The sequence below is a fragment of the Cibotium barometz genome, chromosome 19 (assembly GCF_041138505.1).
Source record: "Cibotium barometz isolate CiBa-2024 chromosome 19, ASM4113850v1, whole genome shotgun sequence".
Taxonomy (NCBI): Eukaryota; Viridiplantae; Streptophyta; class Polypodiopsida; order Cyatheales; family Cibotiaceae; genus Cibotium; species Cibotium barometz.
The window spans coordinates 18,213,831-18,233,608 of record NC_141064.1 but is presented as its reverse complement, the minus strand read 5'-3'; the positions used below and the strand labels follow the sequence as shown (position 1 = coordinate 18,233,608).

The window sequence follows — 19,778 nt, the reverse complement described above, 5'->3', positions numbered from 1 at the left end:
GTGCAGGTTACCCCATTGATAGGGAAATTGCGCATCCATATCCAGAGCTACCTTGATAATGAACATTTCCTAGTTGCTCCACTAAATGGATGTGATGTATTGTTGGGCAAGCTGTGGCACCATAGGCTTGAGCCCCGCAAAGACTACAAGTCCAATATGATTTCTTTTATGCATAAAGGCCGCATGCATTTTATTGATGCTGGCAAAGAAGGGGATTCCATCCCACTTGTATCACACATCCAAATTAATAAAGCAATGAAAAAGAGTCTTTCTGCGTACTTGGATTTTGTGCGTGATAGCCTTGTGCCAAATCATCAAAATGTGGATGCTATGTCTAATGATAGGCTGAATTTTCTTCATGCATTCAATGACTGTTTTGCTGACTCTTTGCCAGGAGAATTACCTCCCCAAAGGCCCGAAGATCACCGCATAGATCTTGTGCCAGGTAGTTCTCCACCCAACAAACCCGCATACCGAGTGAGTGCTGCCAACAAGAAGAGATCATGAAGCAGGTAAATGAGCTTTTAGAGAAAGGTTTGGTTCAGCCCAGTTCCTCACCTTACTGCTCTCCTGTGCTTCTTGTTCAAAAGAAGGACGGATCATTCCGTATGTGGTTTGACTATAGAGCTTTGAACAAGCTTACCATCAAGAACAGATTCCCAATTCCGCGAATTGATGATATTTTGGATAAGCTTGATGGCTCAGCTTGTAATAGACTTGATTTGAAGAGTGGTTATCACCAGATACAAGTGGTGCCACAAGATGTCCATATGCCAGTGAGTCGTGAAGTCTGCTCTGTCCATCTCCAGCTTTTGTGTCTCGTTCACTTGAGGCAAGGCCAGTGTCTCATGTGAAGAGGCCAGTATATTGCTGACATAGACGGGAGCCAGACTGGTGCCACCCGTGTGTTAGCAGGATGGTGTCATATGGACGGGAGCCAGACTGGTGCCACCCGTGTATGACTTGGACTGTGTTCGACCCATGGGATTGTCACGCCATGGAAGAGCCAGTATTGGTGCCGTGTCTTACCTATGGGACTGTCGCTCCATAGGGAGGCTCGTGCCTGGAACTGTCTTACCTATGGGACTGCCACTCCATAGGAAGACCAGGTTTTTATGTTTTACGTCGTGCCATTTTTGTGCCGACAGATATTTTGTACTCATGAACGGGAGATATGTCCATGTTACTATTTGCACATGCACACATGTTTTGCATGTTTGAAACTGTTTTCGCATGACTTGTATTTTTGTGTTTGCCTGCTTGACGTGTCACTTACTGAGCGGGGACGCTTGCCAATGAGTTGTGAAGTCTGCTCTGTCTTCTGACAAGTTCTGGTGCATGTGAACAGGTGGTAAGTATATTGCACATGTTGTTTTAATATTTCATATTTTAACCTTTGTTTTATAAGGTCATTGGTTCACACTCACTTAAAAGTGGGCACCCCCTTTGGGCACCCACTTAGGGGCCAAGGTGGGGAGCCCCACTTAAGTGAGTGTGTGGGGGTGGGTGCATGGTCACCTACCCACACTCCCAAAGAGCTGGCCGCCCACATGCAAGCGTGGGGAGCCAGCCAGCACATTTTGTTTATTTCTCCTCCAACCTTAATAAAAGAAGCCGACGACCACCTTTGGAGAGAGGATTTTGTGCGCCTCCATCACCTTGCGCTCCATCGCTTGCTGTTGACGGCGGAACCTTTTTTAAAGGCGGCGGTGCTACTGCATACAGTCGGCGCATGCTCTCAAGTGGGGCCATCCCCTCCGTCGTTGTTGATGGCTGTACACGCTTCAGGCTGCTCTGCCTACACAGAGGCGGCTGCCACCACCTGAAGGCTACGCTTCAGCTCTGCTACAACCGGCTGCTCCTCCAGGCCATCCCCTCTTCAGGTTACAGCCAGGCGGCTGTGCACTGCAGCCAGGCAACTACAGCAGCACAGAGGCGGCTGCTCCTAACTTCAGCGTTCTGCCTCTGCTCCTAAAGGCGGCAGCATACCTGCAGGCTGCGCTGCCTGTTCCTCTTGCAGGCAGTCGTGGGCCACCTCCAGCAAGCATCGCGCCCTTTCTTCAGCAGGCTGCAACAGGCTGCCCACAGCACAGTAGGCGGCTGCGCACAAGTGGCTGTGCACAGCAGCCAGTCAGCGAGGCGTTACCTCTCCTAAGGCGGCTGCTCCATCTTCTTTTTGGCAAGAGGTTGTGCCTTCTTTTCATAGGCGGTCTCTCTCTTCTTCAGGAGGCTATACCTTTCTCCAAGCTGCTACTCCTGTCGACGTGCTGCTGCATCTTGGTGTCCGTCACTAATAGCTGCACACAGACAAATACCACGGGTATTGGTCTTCCATCTGCTATCCACAAGTAAGTGAAATTTTCAGATTTAAATAAAGTATTTTGTGATAAATATGTTAAGGGACTCTCTATTCACAGCAAGTTGCAACACCCATTCGGCGTCGGGTAGTCCAAGCTCTATTGGAGAACCTCGGTCCAAAGGTGCTGAGATCGAGAGAGCCAGGCGTTAGTACGAGAGCGCCTGTTTGTGCGTGGTCTCGGAACACCAGTTGGGCGCTCTCCGCGGAGTCCAGTGAAAGCACAGGACCGTAGAGACTGGACCACGCTAGTGGTCGTTCTACTTCGAATTTCTACTTCAAACGTCGACTTCGAGCTTATTTGTTTGGTACTGTATTCATATGTACATGGACATCATTTGGTTCTTGGAACCCATGGAGCATTGTATTTGTTAAATACTCCCAATAAATATATCATATATTGAGGGGGGGGTCGGCCCATTCCGGCCCCAGTGCTAGTGTCCATCTTTCCATTTCATTTCATTTCAAGTTGTATTAAGTTGTCCATTTCAAATTGTGGTTTTAAAGTTGTGCTATTACGCGTGTGGGTGTCCAACGGAGTCTTCCCACTTGACGGGATCGGTTTCACACAGGACCCAAAGGAGGTGCAGGCGGTGACGACTGCATACCAACACTAGTAGGAAGAGATATGGGTTGGGAGCGAGGGTTTTGTGCTAGAATTTGAGTAGTATTCCATAACACATTAGGAGTAGGAATAGAAAGTGAACCAGAGCAGAAAACAGTGTTACCTCCTTGAACACCAGAAGTCGGAGAGTGAATTATACTCCTAGACCCTCCTCTGTTTGGGTTCACAAAATGCCATGGATCGAGGGTAGTTGATGGTACCGTTTGTATCACACAGCATGCAATGGTGATATGTATATAAATGATGAAGTCCAGTACAGGAGTTCTATGTGAGACTCCGAACGAGCATAGAAGGCTGTTGTCCCAAAAAACGCAGATAACAATCCCGAAGTAAGCCTGAGGTAAGCGCCGATATATGCCTGATGTAGGGCTAAGATGTAAGCGTGATATAGGGCAGAGTTGTAAGCGCTTATGTCCTGATGGCTGCTGATGTAAAAATGCAGAAGTAAGCTGTGGTGAAAACGCAGATATATGCACCCCGTACCAGCAGCAGCAACTCGTGAGAAAAACGCAGAAGATCACTGCAGATGAAGGCGTCTAGTTCAGCAACAGCAGGGAAAGGTTCCACCTGTTTTGTAGGCGGCCTGTTCCAACAGCAGCAGCAGCCGGTGCAGAAGAACGCTGAAGTGCAGTCTTGAAGTACGCGATCAATCCAGCAGGAGAAAGGAGTAAAATGCTGAGGTGCAGTCCTGAAGTAGACGCCCAGCCGATGAATACTCGTGTGTTGGTGAAGATCATTAGGAGGCGCCTCATATTTATATGAAGGCAGGGTGCTGGTCGGCCAGCAGATAAATAATGTAAATGAGAAAATGGCCCCTTTTTGGGCTGGGTTAAATACCCGTTTGGGTATATTTTCACACATGTGTACCAATGTCCAAAGTCTGAATCAAATTTTGAACCAAATCCTGAACCTCACAGATATCCAAGGGAACCTTACTATCCAATCTTGAAACAGTAAACACCAGGGTGGGAGATATGAGGCCCTGAATGGCAGTTCCTCTTGCTGAGATTTTAGGAGGAGCCGGCGGCGACTTTCAGAAGGCGGCAATGAAACAAACGCTCCACAGGCGGGGCTGCTTTGCCGGCGGCGCTGGCTGAGCAACCGATGGAGGCGGCACAATCGGCACTTATTGGTGTGGCGAAGATGGGCACTGCAGGAGGCGTAGTGCTCAGGGGCAGCAAGTGGCGCTTTGCAAGGCGGTGCAGTCGAGGCAGCGCAGGCGTCCTTTGGTGGTGCAACCGGCAGTGAAGGGCAGAGTTGGTGATCACCTAGCGGCGCAGTGGCGGATCAGGGCGCAACTTGGGCGGTGGCGTTGCAGGTAGGGCAGAGTTCTCCGGTGGTTCTAGCGTAAGGTGGCGGAGAGGTTAATGATAATGATGATGATGATGATGTTTTTCAACAAGGTTGCTCTTGCTCTCCATAAGGTTAAGCTTCACCATGTTTTTTTTATGTCTCATCAAGAGGGTACAAACTTCTTTTATACTTGAAGGGGGGTTCCTTGCTTTTTGCTTTGCTTTTGTCTTTTAAATATTTTAATAATAATCAAATATGGCCAAAGTTCTTGATTTATGCTTTTGTAGCTTTAGGGCCTTGCTTTTTGGCCTTGGAGCTACTTTTTGGAAAAGCGGCTTTTAGCTTTTTGATCCAGCTCAGTGTCCTCTTTCCAATGGTGCCCTTAGCTCACGGTCAACACAATTTGACTTTTTGCTTTTTCTTGTGCCAGTTTTTGAACCCTGTTCCCATGTGTTCATCAACTTGTCCGTGTGTCCAGGCATGAGTTTCATCATGTGAAAAGAGCTCGGAGGGCCAGATAGTTACACAGCAAGTTCACATGTCACATGCACGGAAGCTCTGTGTGTCTTCTTTTAGCCCTAAGTAATTGAATAGGAACCTTGATGCAAATCACCAACAAAGATAGAGAGATAAGAGAGAGAGAGAGAGAGAGAGAGAGAGTTGTATTTTCAGTATATTTTACAAGAGTGTCAAAGATGACTGTACAAATTTGTGGCCTTTGGCCTTCCAAAAAGGTACTCTAAAGACCTAACTCTTGACCCTCGACCTACCCAAAAGGAACCGACTCTTGACCTGCGGGATCAGATAACTATAATGATGCCACGTACATGTCGTGCCATGGCTTAGTCCTTGTCATGTGTTAGAATTGTGTATCTCAGTGTTATGGGACTGCCTATTTATTGGGCATTTATCTATTTTTCCCTTGATTTAGTTGGTCATGGAGTAGTCGGCTAGCTCTACGAGCAGTCCGCCAGTTCCTCATATCACTATATAAGGGCCTCTTATATTCACTTGTATTCATCAATTCCTTTGCACAAGTTTAACATCTCTTGTTGGCTAATTGCCATTGTAAAGCCTATTGCTAATATAAAAGGTGATCCTTGTCCACAAGCTCTCTCTACTCTCTCTCTTGTTTAGTTTATGCTTCCGCATGTGCATTCTCCAAATGGTATCACTCGCTTAGGTTCAAGCTGCTCCACTATTCTACAAATCTGCCTGCCATCTCTTTCTGGTGCCTTGTGTTTTCTTCCATAACTCCTCCTGGCTGTAGATCAGTCCCTAACAGCAACTGTGTTTCACTATGCTGCATTTTCTGGTCCAGCCAGCCCTCTGTTTGCTGTCGGCCAGCCTTCTTGGTTGTGTTTTCTTCTACAGAGGCAATCTGTGAAGGTTCTTGGCTGCGTTTTCTTCTATAGAGGCAAGCATTGGAGTTTTGGCTGCGTTTTTTGCTCCGGCATCGGTTCTCGGTGAGTTCTCTTGCATATGGTGTTGCCAGACAAGTGGCACTATTGTTTCTTCTTCCTCGGGGAGTCCCTGCCCTTCCGGTAGGAGGTTCCCGGTGGTTCTTGGATTGTTTTGCTGCTGTCCAGCCTCTGTCTCTCAGGTTTGAGAGGGGATTGATTGGTTGTGGAGTCTCGCGTCGTTTCAAAGTACTTGAGAGGAGTCTTGGAGAGCTGAGATTTGTGTTCTTTGTTGTTGTGGATATGGCTCCTCCCAGGATGACAAGTTGAAAGGACCCAACTATGCCCATTGGAAGCTGCAAATGCGGATTTGGTTCATCCACAAGGGTTTGTGGGATATTGTTCAGGGCAATGAGAAGAAGCCCGAGCTCCCTCAGAACTCTAGGCGGTGGACTCAGGATCAAGAGGATGAATTCGTTGCAGAATTACAAGACTGGGAGAATCAGGATTCGAAGGTGCATCCAATGCTTGTGCGGACCATCACAGAGGAGGTCTCACCGGCCGTGCAAACTCTAACCAATGCTCATCCGGCATCAGGTATGGTCTAGATTGGAGGATCTCTTTGCTTGAGATTCGTTGATAAGGGCAGCTACCTTGCAAGGGCAACTCTACTGTTTGTTATTCCTTGCAGGAAAGTTCCATGCAATCGTTCCTCATGAAGGCCAAGGTTATCCATGACTAGTTACTGGCAATGGGTGCTGCTTTGTCCTCTGCTCAGCTGGCTGCACTTATCCTCGCCAAGCTTCTTTGCGGTGCTAGGTGACATCCACTCAGTTGGATATTTATGATCTTAGCTCCCTACTCTTGGAGAAAGAGTCCATCCTCATTTCACAGGGTAAGTTGAAGGTGTCTCTCAACAGTTCTGACCAGGCACTTTCCACAGTTTAGAAGAAAGGTTGGGGTCGCTGCTTCTCTTCTGGGGAGAAGAGAGGACATTTGTCCAAGGATTATTTGTCCAAGAAGAGAGACGGACAAGACCAAGGGCAAGTCTTCATCTCAGAGAAAGGGCAAAGACATGACACACGGTAGTGATACAGATTCTTCTAGTACCACTTCTAGGAAAGATAACCGTGTCTTGCCATATGTCTAATGCTCAGAACTCCGAATCACGGTCCCCATGCACAAGTAAGTAGAGCTGGAATCAGCCCCCTCTCTCGCTCACAAGCCTCCTGTGGCTAGAAGCACATGGGGGAAACTGCATGTATACTAGAGAAGTACACCATTTGGGTCCTCCTGAACCGGAAGCGTCCTGGGAGCGACTATGAACTGGATCTGTTCCGAGTTCATTGTTGGAGGCTTTTGGGACGTGATGTGTTTTCCGTCCACTATTGGGGATTATGGGCACGGTGTGTCTAGCAGCTCATCATTTATTCTTGGAGTTCACTGCACACTTGTGTGGGAATTCGTAGCCAAGCAAAGTTCCTTGCTGTTCGTGGTGGCATTTTGTTTTGAAGAAACATGTTGGCGGGTGCTCTCTCTGAGGTGATTCCAGTATTCGCGGTGCTAGAGGGTCCATGGCTGCATCTTCATCAACTTATCTTCTTCAGACTCTTGCACACTTGAGCTGCAGAGGGGGTGTTAGAATTGTGCATCTCAATGTTATGGGACTCTGCCTATTTATTGGGCATTTATCTATTTTCCCTTGGTTTAGTTGGTCATGGAGCAGTCGGCTAGCTCTACGAGCAGTCCGCCAGTTCCTCATATCACTATATAAGGGCCTCTCATCTTCACTTGTATTCATCCATTCCTTTGCACAAGTTCAACATCTCTTGCTGGCTAATTGCCATCGTAAAGCCTATTGCTAATATAAAAGGTAATCTTGTCCACAAGCTCTCTCTACTCTCTCTCGTTCACTTTATGCTTCTGCTTGTGCATTCTCCAACCGCATGAACATCATAATCCCTGATTAGGATAGTAGCTAGGACAGCATTTAGGATATCATCATCCTCATCATCATCATCAACATCATAACAGTCTAGTCATAAACAACCAATAACTTTGGATTATTGAATTTGAACTTTAGCGACATGATTCCTGCTGCTTTTCCTAATTCCAAGGCTCCCCTAGCCATGCCGGATTAGTTCCTAACCCCTAGGGTTAGTGCTAGGTACGTAACGTTCCTCCCCACTTAGGATATTTCCATTCTTGTAAATAAATGAAGGAGAATCTAGCTACCTGCATCATCTGTCTTCGAAATTAGGTTTATACCTGTCTATCAAATCCACGTAACCACGTATCAAGGAACGAGCTCAACTAAAGCTATTGTTCCTTTAGCATATGACCGAGGGAACAAGACAAAAAAAGCAGAACCTTCTTAGGTCCTTGAAGAAACATAAACCATTCTTCAATCCTCCAATTCCTCACTTGAAATCACTGAGACAACGGTTTGCTAGCTATGACATTTGGTAATTCTCGTACCTCGGGAATAACAACTATCATAGGCAAACTTGAGCATATGTATGCACCTCTTCCAAAAAAACGGTCGCTTGGAACCGTATGCCCAAAGCATAACCTCCAAAACATGATTCCACCCTCTCCGTCTGCCCATCAAAGTGAGGATGATTAGAAAAAAGCACAAGTTTGTTGAATCTCCGGATGACATGCTGTAGGAGCGTTGCAACAATCATAAGTGATCTCCCCCCTAATCTCAGCACAATCCGGTACACAGATTGTATCATCAGAGAACGACAACCAAGAAAAATGGTACTGATTAACTTCCACCCTAATAGGTGGAATGATCCCTGAGTCCTGGTCTAAATCAATGGGGAGCTCCTTGGACTAGGTTTACATGTCATTCGTGTTTTTCAAAAGTCTCAGTCACCATATTTGTGTTTTGATTTGCAAAGTGTAGGTGCTTTTTTAGGTTTTGCTGGCAGGATAGGGTTCATGTGGATTTTGAGAGAAGGGGCAGAAAGGGGGGTTTATATGCATGGGTGCGTAGATGATACTTGTCTTGGAAATCCCTCTTTTGGAAGAAAACCCTCGTTCTCTCTCTCTCTCTCTCTCTCTCTCTCTCTCTCTCTCATATGTCAGTGCTGCAGCAGGTTCATGTTTGTTTTCCATGATGTGTGCGTGCTTAGCAAGGGCAAACATCTAGGTGTTGGTTGCAGCCAGGTGTGCATAGAAGGCAGCCATGTACAGTTTGCATGGGGGCAGACAAGGCAGGAGGTGGGCTGTTGTTGTGCACAAACCTGAGCGTAAACAGGAGCGTTGGCAGCCAAACAGCAGTTATGTGCAGGTTAGGCAGCTGGCAACAGGTGCGCAAAGGAGCTGTGCAGGTACAGACTGGTGCACAGCAGCCATGAAGCAGGTCATATAGGATCTGATCAGGCCGTACAGAGCCATGCAGCAGGTATGTGTCGAAAAGCAGGTTGGTGGCCAAGGGTGGGCGGCGGACAGGTAGAGAGAGAAGGTGATGGCAAGCTGTTGACGATCTGCAGTCAGGCAGAAAGGGCGCTTTAGCCATTTAAGGGGGGCATTTTTTAATTGAAAAATCTGAAGCCATTTTTGTTATAAAAAAAGTTTGGGTTGTTTTTTATAAAATGCAAGGGAGGGCTAGTTTTAATGCACAGCTAGTAAAAGGGGGCCTAGTAAAAACAAAAAATGAAAAGCACTTGGGTGTTTTTTAAGCCCATAAAAGGGGAGGCCATAGACCACTTGTCCTCCATGCGTGACAAGATCGATTGAAGAAAGCCTGTTGCAAGGATTCTTAGCGGGTTCTTCATCTTTCATGCATGGGGCACAGGTGGGTCACCTTGTTTTGCATACTTTTCTCTAGTTTCTCGCATCAAGTGTATGTTTTTCTCCCACTTTTCTGATTTTTAGAATCCGATATATAGGTATCTTGCAGCAGCAAACCTCTTTATTTCTATCTCTCGCTTTATGATGGCGGCGCGACTCCAATTCATTGATGAGGTTTCCAACCATGAGGAAGATCGTCCTTAGGGGTCACGGGGGAAACATGGAGGTGTAGCAGGAGAAGGTAGAAGTGGTAGAGAAAACTTACTTCGAGGACTAGATGGCAAAACTCCGGGCTGAGTTTCAAGAAGATATTGAGGTTATGAGGGATCAAGTGATTTTACTTCAGCGGGTAGTGATTGGTGCAACAACTCATGCAGGGCTGGCAGCAGTAGCTCCTTCTTTTGCACCTAAGGATTTTGGGCGTGGAAAAAAGGAGAGGAACCAAGAAGTGGTTGATTTTTTGCTCAACCGTTGGAATGTACACTTCGAGTTCCACCGATTCTTAGAAGCCTGGAAGATACAGATGGTGAAGGGTCTCCTGAAGGGGAAAGCCCTCTGCTCTGGACCTACCCCACCCGAGAGGAGTTACCTCGAACCGAGCCTCTGCATTCCAGCATGCGCGACTCCCTCGACCCCCCCGTCGGCCACGATCACCTCATCAGCTCCAGATCCAGGACATGCTCCGCCGCCATCGAGCTACCTTTCCACGCGACATAGCTGAGGGAGACCTCTCGGCCATACTCGTGACATTTTGGAGGGTGTTATACCATCTACTCGGAGCTGATGTTGCTCCCATGTTTCTATGTTCTTAGTATTCCATGACAAGTTTCCATGGACAGTTTTGTATCACCCCAGTGAGATAGCTATATTTATGTTTTCTTTCTGTTTTATTTTCCATTCCATCATGAGATATGCCATGTATCACTTTGGTCTCATAGGCCCATTGGGTCTTTAGTAGACGCTTAATCTCTCTCTCTCTCTCTCTCTCTCTCTCTCTCTCTCGGATTCACCAGAAGGGCTATAGAGACATTTGGATGCTTTGCAGGCCTTCTGTGAGGCACGGAACCTTACTGTGAACCTTGGCAAGACCAAGGTTATGATCTTTAACACCACACGAGAGTGAATTGGTAGGTCTGCCCCATAGTTTACATACAGAGGAGTGAGAGTGGAGTATGTCACTTCATATGTGTACTTGGGAATCACTTTTATCGGTCCAGCATTCTCTATGAGGAGGGCAACAGAGGCTAGATTGACATGAGGGTATGCAGCCTTGGGATCATTAGAGAAGAAGTGTGCTCATGTACAGTAAGAACCTAGAACAAAGCTATGGCTATTTGACACATTGGTCACTCCTACACTATAATATGGGGCGAGTATGGGGCTGCCATTTGGGGGCTAAGCTTATATCACAAGAGAAAGAAGAAGAAAAAAGAACCCAATGACAAAGAAATGGAGGGTGAGGAGGAGCTCATAGAAACAGAAATGGAGGGTGAGGAGGAGCCCGCATGCCTAGAGATTGAGGATGTATATGATGGATGGGGACATATGGAGAGACCTCTTGTGATGATGATCTCATGGATCAGGAGTAAAGCTATCTGTGCCACATGAGATTGTACGAGCTGAGATGGGAGTCCCACCGATGGTAATAGAGGCCCTTTTCTAGTCAGTGTCTTACATAGATTATGGGACCTCCCTCTACACAGATACGGTGATACCCTCGCTTAGCTTTTGTGTCCTCTAGACAGCCAGCCCAGGATGGGGATACACAGTGTTGGTATGCTCAGGTGGTTACATGTCTTGGACTTCATGGCATGCAAGTGGACGCTTTGCCGCCATTTCAGTATAGTATAGAGGCCCCCACCTATGATGTCAGCCACACAGAGCGGAACAGAGTGATCTAGCAGGATATCATGAGGCTTGATACTCAGAGGACTTGGAGGTCACCCACACGACCACTGGGGTTGAAGATGAGCTTCTACAGTGACCACATGCTTCACTTGATAGAGGATGGCTTCATCACACGGCCGAGATACACACCTATCTTTTGGAGTGAGGTGTGCGATTGGCTAGATCCACACATCCTCCCATCGGTTGCGGGAGCATTACATCTGCAGGTGCTCGATATATTACGAGATCAGGGGGAGATTCCATTGTCTCTTCTAGTAGGGTCATGGACTACCATGATCAAAGATGCCTAGGACTTTTCCTCTTGGAGCTCCGTAGACACAGGGAGTCCTACGACACCACATGCCAATAGCAACGAGAGGATCGAGGCAGAGGGCACTTGCATACTTCTTCCAGGCAGAGACTTTTAGAGCAGCCCCCCCCCCCCCCCCCAATCCGGATCCCATGCAGAGACCTCTATAGCAACCCGAGGCGGAAGCTATTTGAGTTGGATCAAGAGGAGTGTGATGTAGGCATATACTCACTTATGGTAGTGCTATGTGTGAACATGGCTTAACCAAGGGTACTTTTTCCCATGTGGTTTTTCCCCTTGGACATCAAGTGTGAAAGGACACTCTAACATATAATATTTTGTACTTCTATATTATATGGATGTGGCACACATGCAAGGATTGACTTGCATTTTGTGGATACCACACTTTTGGCTCTCTCTCTCTCTCTCTCTCTCTCTCTCTCTCTCTCTCTCTCTCTCTCTCTCTCTCATTTCTGTGTGTGAGCTATTCTACCCTGCACCTAACCCTAATGTGCAGGTTTGTGTGTGTGAGTGTGTGAGTCCAACACCCAACATTTGGTATCAGAGCTGGGAGTTGGCTCTAGAGTAGTGCCTGTGGAGAATCTGCAGAAAAGCTGGCGAAATTCCGTTCAATTCTGAGCTCTGGGGCGTTCACTGGTTTTCGCCGCCCAGCCGCCGTCGCCGTCGCCGCCGCCCAGCTCCGCCACTTTCGCTCCTCTGCTCACCGCCGCCGCCCAGCCGCGCCAGCGCTTCTACTATGCAGTGGGCCACCGCAGCCCAGCCCAGCCGGCAGCAGTAGTGCGCAGGCGACCACCTCCGCCCCTGCCTCGGTGGCCCTACTGCTCCCGTCGCCCCTCTCAGCCGGCGCCTCTGCTGCTCCGCCACCGCCCAGAGCCGGCATCCGTCACGGCCGTCGCCCAGCAGACGGTTGTCGCCTCCACCGCTAGGTCTTCCGCACGAGCCTCCGACTCCGCCTGCCCGACTGTCGACCCTGCGCTCAACCGCCAACTCCTCGCCGACTTTCCAGCTTTGGCGGCTCCCTCCAAGAACTGCGCCTCCCTATTGGCCCATTGACAAACGCGCGCGTGTGCTCACCGCCTAACTCTTGCGCCACGCTGCCTGACCGTCAATGCATTCACCTGCCCGTCAACGTGTGCGCTCCACCTTCACTTCCGCCTGTGTGCGCTCCACCTTCACTTTCGCCTGGCTGCTGCCCGTCGACAGAAGCGTCTACCTGCTGCTGCTCGAACGCCTCCGCATGACCAGTGCCTCCCGTGGCCAGCAACGCCCGACCAGTGCCTCTCGTGGCCAGCAACGCTCCCAGCTGACCGTACTACAGGTAGACATACAAATTTACACAAAATTGTGCTCACGTAAAATTCTGCAGCCATTTCAGTGCAGGTCACCTACAATTTTGCAGACACTGCAGTGCATGTGGTGAAAATATGTAGATTTTGCAGACACTTTTGTGCAGGTCAAATTCAAAGGAAAATTGCAGGTGCAATTTGGGGGATTTCTCAATTTGAGGCAAAATTGAAAATTGCAATTTAGGGGTTTTCGAAATCGAGGTCAAAATCAGCAAATTGAACCTCTTTCACTTGCAGAAATTTAGGGCTTCTGTGAAAATTGGCCAATTAGATGCACATTGAAGCAATTGGAGTGCATAAAAATTGGGGATTTTCTGATTGGAGCATGTAATTGGGCATTACAACTGCGATTTGTCGCGTATGTATACACATTGGGTGTAATTGGATAATTTGGTGCAGGTTTACACTTGCTTTGATTTGCAGGCATACATTTGCACAGGACATTTGGTTGCCTGGCAGTGCACATTTGCTTGCAGATATATTTTGTTGACATGGCTCAAAATGCTACAGATGTATTTGGTGTGCTCACCCAGGAGGACAAGCTGGATGGATCTAACTACTCCCTCTGGAGTTTCATGATCCGTAATTTGCTGGTAGCCAAAGGGCTTTGGGGCATCGTGTGTGGTGATGACACACGCCCACTTACCATACAGCCAGCCACGCCTCAAAGGGGAGGTGCTCAAAGAGCTCCTGATGTAGATCCTGCTCCCACACAAGAGCAGAAGAGATGGGACTCTAGAGATGCACAGGCCATGTCATTGATAGCCCTTTCAGTGAAAAGACTATTATTCCGCACATTCGTTCTTGCAAGACATCGAAGCTTGCATGGGACACATTGGAAGCAATGTATCAGGTACGAAACGAGGCAAGAGTTGCCTACTTGAAGAGGCAATTGGATCTTCTTTCTATGGATGAGGGTGACTCCATGGCAGATCATCTCACCAAAGTGAAAGATTTGCAGGAACAATTGCTCAACATTGATGAGGTTATCCCAGACAGACAGATGGTCACCAACACTCTTCATTCTTTACCGCCTTCCTACTTGTGCTTTCACACCTCTCTCAACCTCTCAATGAGAGGAGGTGCTGATCCCGTCACTTTTGAAGAGCTCGTGGGTTTACTCTTGTAGGAAGAGCAAACAAGAGCAAACTTATCGAGCAACCGTGGTGGAGAAAAGGCATTTACAGCCAAGGATAAAGGTAAAGCAAAGAGCTTTAGGCATGGGGGACAACAGTCTAGCAAGGTTGGTCATGGACAGCCCTCTTCTAGTGGTGAAAAGTCTGACAAAGGGGATGCAAACAAGCCCAAAAATAAGGGCAAATGTCACTACTGCCATAAGTCTGGACACTACATGAGTGAATGTAGGAAGGGGATTGCAAAAGAGAAAAGGAAAGAAGCAGGCAATGCAGTAGCAGACTCTTCTGATGACAAAGCACAGCAATCAGCTAATGTAATCCAAGAAGAGTACACTTTTTTGGTCACATGCACCAGTGACACACCAAGTGCTTCAGACACTGATATGTCTTGCATTGCATCTGACAGACAGAATGCATCATGGTATTTTGATAGTGGTGCTTTGAGCCACATCACTTCATGCAAAGATGTATTTTAGCACTTGGTTTATGCTTCAAATGGCCGCACTTTATCATGTGCAGATGATTGCAGCCAATGGTGCCAATATATGTATGAAAAATGTATTGTATGTTCCAGGGATAAAGAAAAATCTGCTCTCCGTCTCAGCCATAAACGACCAGGGTTTAAAGGTTGAATTTGAAGATGGGAAGTGTTTGGTAAAAGACCCATCAAAGGGTTATGAAATAGTCACTTCTGGAACACGATACAAAGGCTTGTATAAGCTGGACAGCTATGACAAGCGCACTTATGATGCAAATACAGTGGCTGCCTGAAACCGATCCCGTCAAGTGGGAAGGACTCCGTTGGACACCCACACGCTTAATAGCACAACTTTAAAACCACAAATTTGAAATGGACAACTTAAAACAACTTGAAATTTAAATGAACAGAAATGGAAAGATGGACACCAGCACTGGGGCCGGAACGGGCGGACCCCCCCCTCAATATATGATATATTTATTGGGAGTATTTAATGAATACAATGCTCCATGGGTTCTGAGAACCAGATAATGTCCATGTACATATGAAAACAGTACCAAACAAATAGGCTCGAATTTCGATGTAGAAAACTCGAAGCAGAACGACCACTAGTGTGGTCCAATCTCTACGGTCCTGTGCTTTCACTGGACTCCGCGGAGAGCGCCTCACTGGTGTTCCGAGACCACGCACAAACAGGCGCTCTCGTACTAACGCCTGGCTCTCCCGATCTCAGCACCTTTGGACCGAGGTTCTCCAACAAAGCTTGGACAACCCGGCACCGAACGGGTGTGGCCGTAGAAGGATGAATCCCTTCTCAGATTTAAACATAAAATGCTTTACTCAAATCTGAAAATTCACTTACTTGTAGTTGGTTGATGGAAAACCAATACTTGTGGTATGATGAAGTCACCCAGATGATGCGAAGTCTCCTTGTAGAACACCAGTGGAGAGGATGTACCACCACAAAGGACACAGCCGCCTGCTGTGAGAGAGAAACATCCACTTGCAAGGGAGGAGAGAGAGAATACACAGCTACCAGCAGAGGTTTAGAGCTTTGGCGTCTGCATGAAGAAGAGTTGTGGTGGGGCAGCCGACTGTAGTAGCACAGAGGCAGGTAGCCTTCAGATGATGGCAGCCGGCTGCAGCACAGTAGCCGACTATGCACAGCAGATTCAGCAGCCGCCTGGGGTAAACATGCGCAGCAGTGCCTTGTGAAGATGGCCCACGTCTGAGAGCAGTAGCAACCGCCTGAAGGAGCAGCAGTACATCAGCCGCCTGGTAGGGTAGTAAGCGCAGCCAGCAGAGCAAAAGGTACACAGCCTGCAGTACAGAAAGTACAGCCTGCAGTACAGAAGGTACAGCCTGCAGTACAGGGGGTACAGAAGCAGTTGCAGCCAGCCGCCTGGGAGAGAGGGAGCAGCGTGGAGTAAACAGCCGCCTCAGAGGAACATGCGCAGAGATGGTGGTCGCCGGTTCTCTACGTAAGAGGGAAGCGATGGATTCTACGCTTGAAGGGGGCCCTTTTTTTTTTAATAAAATTTAAGTGAAGATACCACTAGAGATTTCCCACGCATGCATGAAAGGGAACTAGTGGGGGTTGGTGACCATGCCCACCCCCACACTCACTTAAAAGTGGGGCTCCCCACCTTGGCCCCAAAGTGGGTGCCCAAAGGGGGTGCCCACTTTATAAATGTGAACACCTAACCTTATAAAACAAAAGGGTTAGAATTAAATATTAAAAACTACATGTGCAACATACTTACCACCTGTTCACATGCACTAAAACTCGTCAGAATACAGAGCAGACTTCACGACTCACTGGCAGGCGTCCCCGCTCAGTAAGTAACACGTTAAGCAGGCAAACACACAAATACATGTCATGCGAAAACAGTTTCAAGCATGCAAATCATGTGTGCATGTGCAAATAGTAACATGGATATATCTCCCGTTCATGGAACAAGTACAAAATATCTGTCGGCACAAAACTGGCACGACATAAAACATAAAAACCTGGTCTTCCTATGGAGTGACAGTCCCATAGGTAAGACACAGTTCCAGGCACGAGTCTCCCTATGGTCTGACAGTCCCATAGGCAAAACACGGCACGAATACTGGCTCTTCCATGGCGTGACAGTCCCATGGATCGAACACAGTCCAGGTCATACACGGGTGGCACTGATCTGGCTCCCGTCCATACGACACCATCCTGCTAACACACGGGTGGCACCAGTCTGGCTCCCGTCCATGTCAGCAAAATACTGGCCTCTTCACACGAGACACTGGCCTGGCCTCAACAAGTGAACGAGACGCAAAAACTAGGAATGGACCAAATGGTCGGCCAATTGGTGACACTGCCCACACTCCTGCTATGCATGATGCAGAGCTATGGCATGCTCGTTTTGGGCATGTAAATTTTCAAAGTTTGATGCTTTTGCAGAAGCATCATATGGTTGATAATATGCCGCCTCTTGAGTCTCCACCAAGACACGTATGTGAGGGGTGTATTTTGGGAAAGATGCAACGAAAACCATTCCCCAAAGATGGAGCTGTTAGAGCTGAAAGTAAATTACAGCTCATACATAGTGATGTATGTGGTCCAATGCGGACACCATCCATAGGGTGGCATCTTTACTTCGTCACATTCATTGATGACTACTCCAGGTTTGCTTGGGCTTACCCTTTGAAAGCGAAAGCAGATGTGTTTACATGCTTTCAACACTTTGTAGCAATGGCTGAAAATATGTGTGGATTTAAAGTCCAAACACTCCGCTCAGATAGAGGTGGAGAATACATGTCAAATGCATTCAAGGATTATATGCTTCAAAAGGGCATCAAACACCGCAGCAGAATGGTGTAGCTGAAAGGAAAAATAGATCTCTCATGGAGATGGCAAGATGCATGGTGAAAGCACAAAAGTTGCCTCACAAATTTTGGATGGAAGCTATAATGTGTGCAACTCATGTGTTGAACAGGTGTCCAACAAAAGCTTTGAAAACCATAACACCATTTGAGGCTTGGTATAGCCGAAAGCCAACAGTGGATTATATGCGTACATTTGGGTGTTTGGCATATGCACATGTGCGAGAACAACTCCGAACAAAGCTAGATGACAAAGCAATGAAATGCATTTTTGTGGGCTACAGCAATGAAAGCAAAGGATACCGTCTTTATAATCCAACTACACGAAGGATTTTTGTCAGTAGAGATGTGGTATTTGCTGAAAATTCAGAACAGCCCATGTACAGCTTGTATAAAAGCAATGATACAGGCATACAGGACATGTTTGATGGACTTTTACCCATTGCAATTAGGGGGGATTCAAATCAGCTAGCCCCTACACAAGAAAATCCACATGTAGAACATGTGGAACAGCCAGCCATTCAGCCCCCTTCTATGGAAGAAGTGGAAGATCTTGTCAGGGAAGAGCAAACAGCCATAGACACAGCCAAGTCAGTGCCAAGATGGTTGCTGAAAACTTAGCAAGAAAGCAAACTTGCAGCTCCACTCACAGGTAGAACAAGGGCTAGTTCCAGCCATGCTTTGAATGTACATCGTGGGGAGTCTGCATTCGCAATGGGTGGTCTCTTTGATTCAGAAGAGCCTTCTTCTTATGAAGAAGCACATGAGAATGAGCATTGGTTGCAAGCTATGCAAGCTGAAATTTCTTCTATCATGAAGAACAATACATGGGATCTTGTGGAATTGCCTAAAGACAAGTATGTAATTGGAACAAAGTGGGTGTACAAAGTCCAAAGAAAGTCTGATGGTACTATTGACAGGTACAAAGCAAGACTTGTGGCTAAAGGCTACTCCCAGAAAAAGGGAATAGACTATGAAGAGACTTTTGCTCCTACTTCGAGAATGACCACAATAAGATCAGTGATTGCATTGGCTGTCCATAAAGGATGGAAAGTGCATCAATTGGACATCAAAACTGCATTCTTAAATGGGGATTTACAGGAGGAAGTATATGTAAATCAGCCCATTGGTTTTGTAGTTCCTGGTGAGGAACATAAAGTATGCAGGTTGCACAAAGCATTGTATGGGTTAAAGCAAGCTCCAAGAGCTTGGTATGATAAGATACATGCTCATCTAACCAGCCAAGGTTATGAGAATAGTCCAGCTGAAAGCACATTGTATGTGAAGAAAACCGATGCCGATATTCTCATAGTCATCTTGTATGTAGATGACATGCTCATTACAGGTACAAGCAAAGCACAAATTTCAGATTTCAAAGCTGATTTGAAAGTTGAATTTGATATGTCAGATTTGGGGCCTTTACTCTACTATCTCGGCATACAGTTTATGCATACAGATGATGGCATTGTTATGCAGCAAACCAAGTACATAAAAAGTTTGCTAAAAAGGTTTCACATGGATGAATGTAAGCCCATTTTTACTCCGGTAGAACCAGGTGTACGGCTTACTATGCATGATATTGGAGAACCTTTTGAGGCCAACATTTATAGCCAGGCAGTGGGATGCCTCATTTACTTGTGTAACACGAGGCCAGACATATCTTTTGGGGTGTCTTTGTTGAGCAAATTCATGCACAGCCCAGGCACAAAGCATTGGCAAGCAGTCAGACGCATTTTTCGTTATCTTAAGGGTACCCTGGATCTTGGTTTGCTCTATCCCAGGGGGGGCAGCTTGCAGCTTTATGCATACAGTGATTCAGATTGGGTTGGTGATTATGATACCAGGCAATCCACCAGTGGGAATTGTTTTTTTCTTGGCAATTCATGCATATCTTGGTTGAGTAAAAAGCAACCCACTGTTGCTACATCTACTTGTGAGGCTGAGTACAGGGCAGTCTTTACAGCTACAGTAGATAGGCATATGCTCACTTATGGTAGTGCTATGTGTGAACAGGGCTTAACCAAGGGCACTTTTTCCCATGTGGTTTTTCCCCTTGGACATCAAGTGTGAAAGGACACTCTAACATATAATATTTTGCACTTCTATATTATATGGATGTGGCACACATGCAAGGGTTGACTTGCATTTTGTAGATACCACACTTTTGGCTCTCTCTCTCTCTCTCTCTCTCTCTCTCTCTCTCATTTCTGTGTGTGAGCTATTCTACCCTGCACCTAACCCTAATGTGCAGGTTTGTGTGTGTGAG

General features: G+C 47.0%; 1 protein-coding gene across 2 annotated transcripts in view; it reads left to right on the top strand.

Moving 5' to 3' along the window:
* The window catches only part of LOC147628294 (phosphatidate cytidylyltransferase 1-like), a 96,983-nt gene that overhangs the window by 62,235 nt on the left and 14,970 nt on the right, over positions 1-19,778 (top strand). The window lies entirely within an intron of this gene.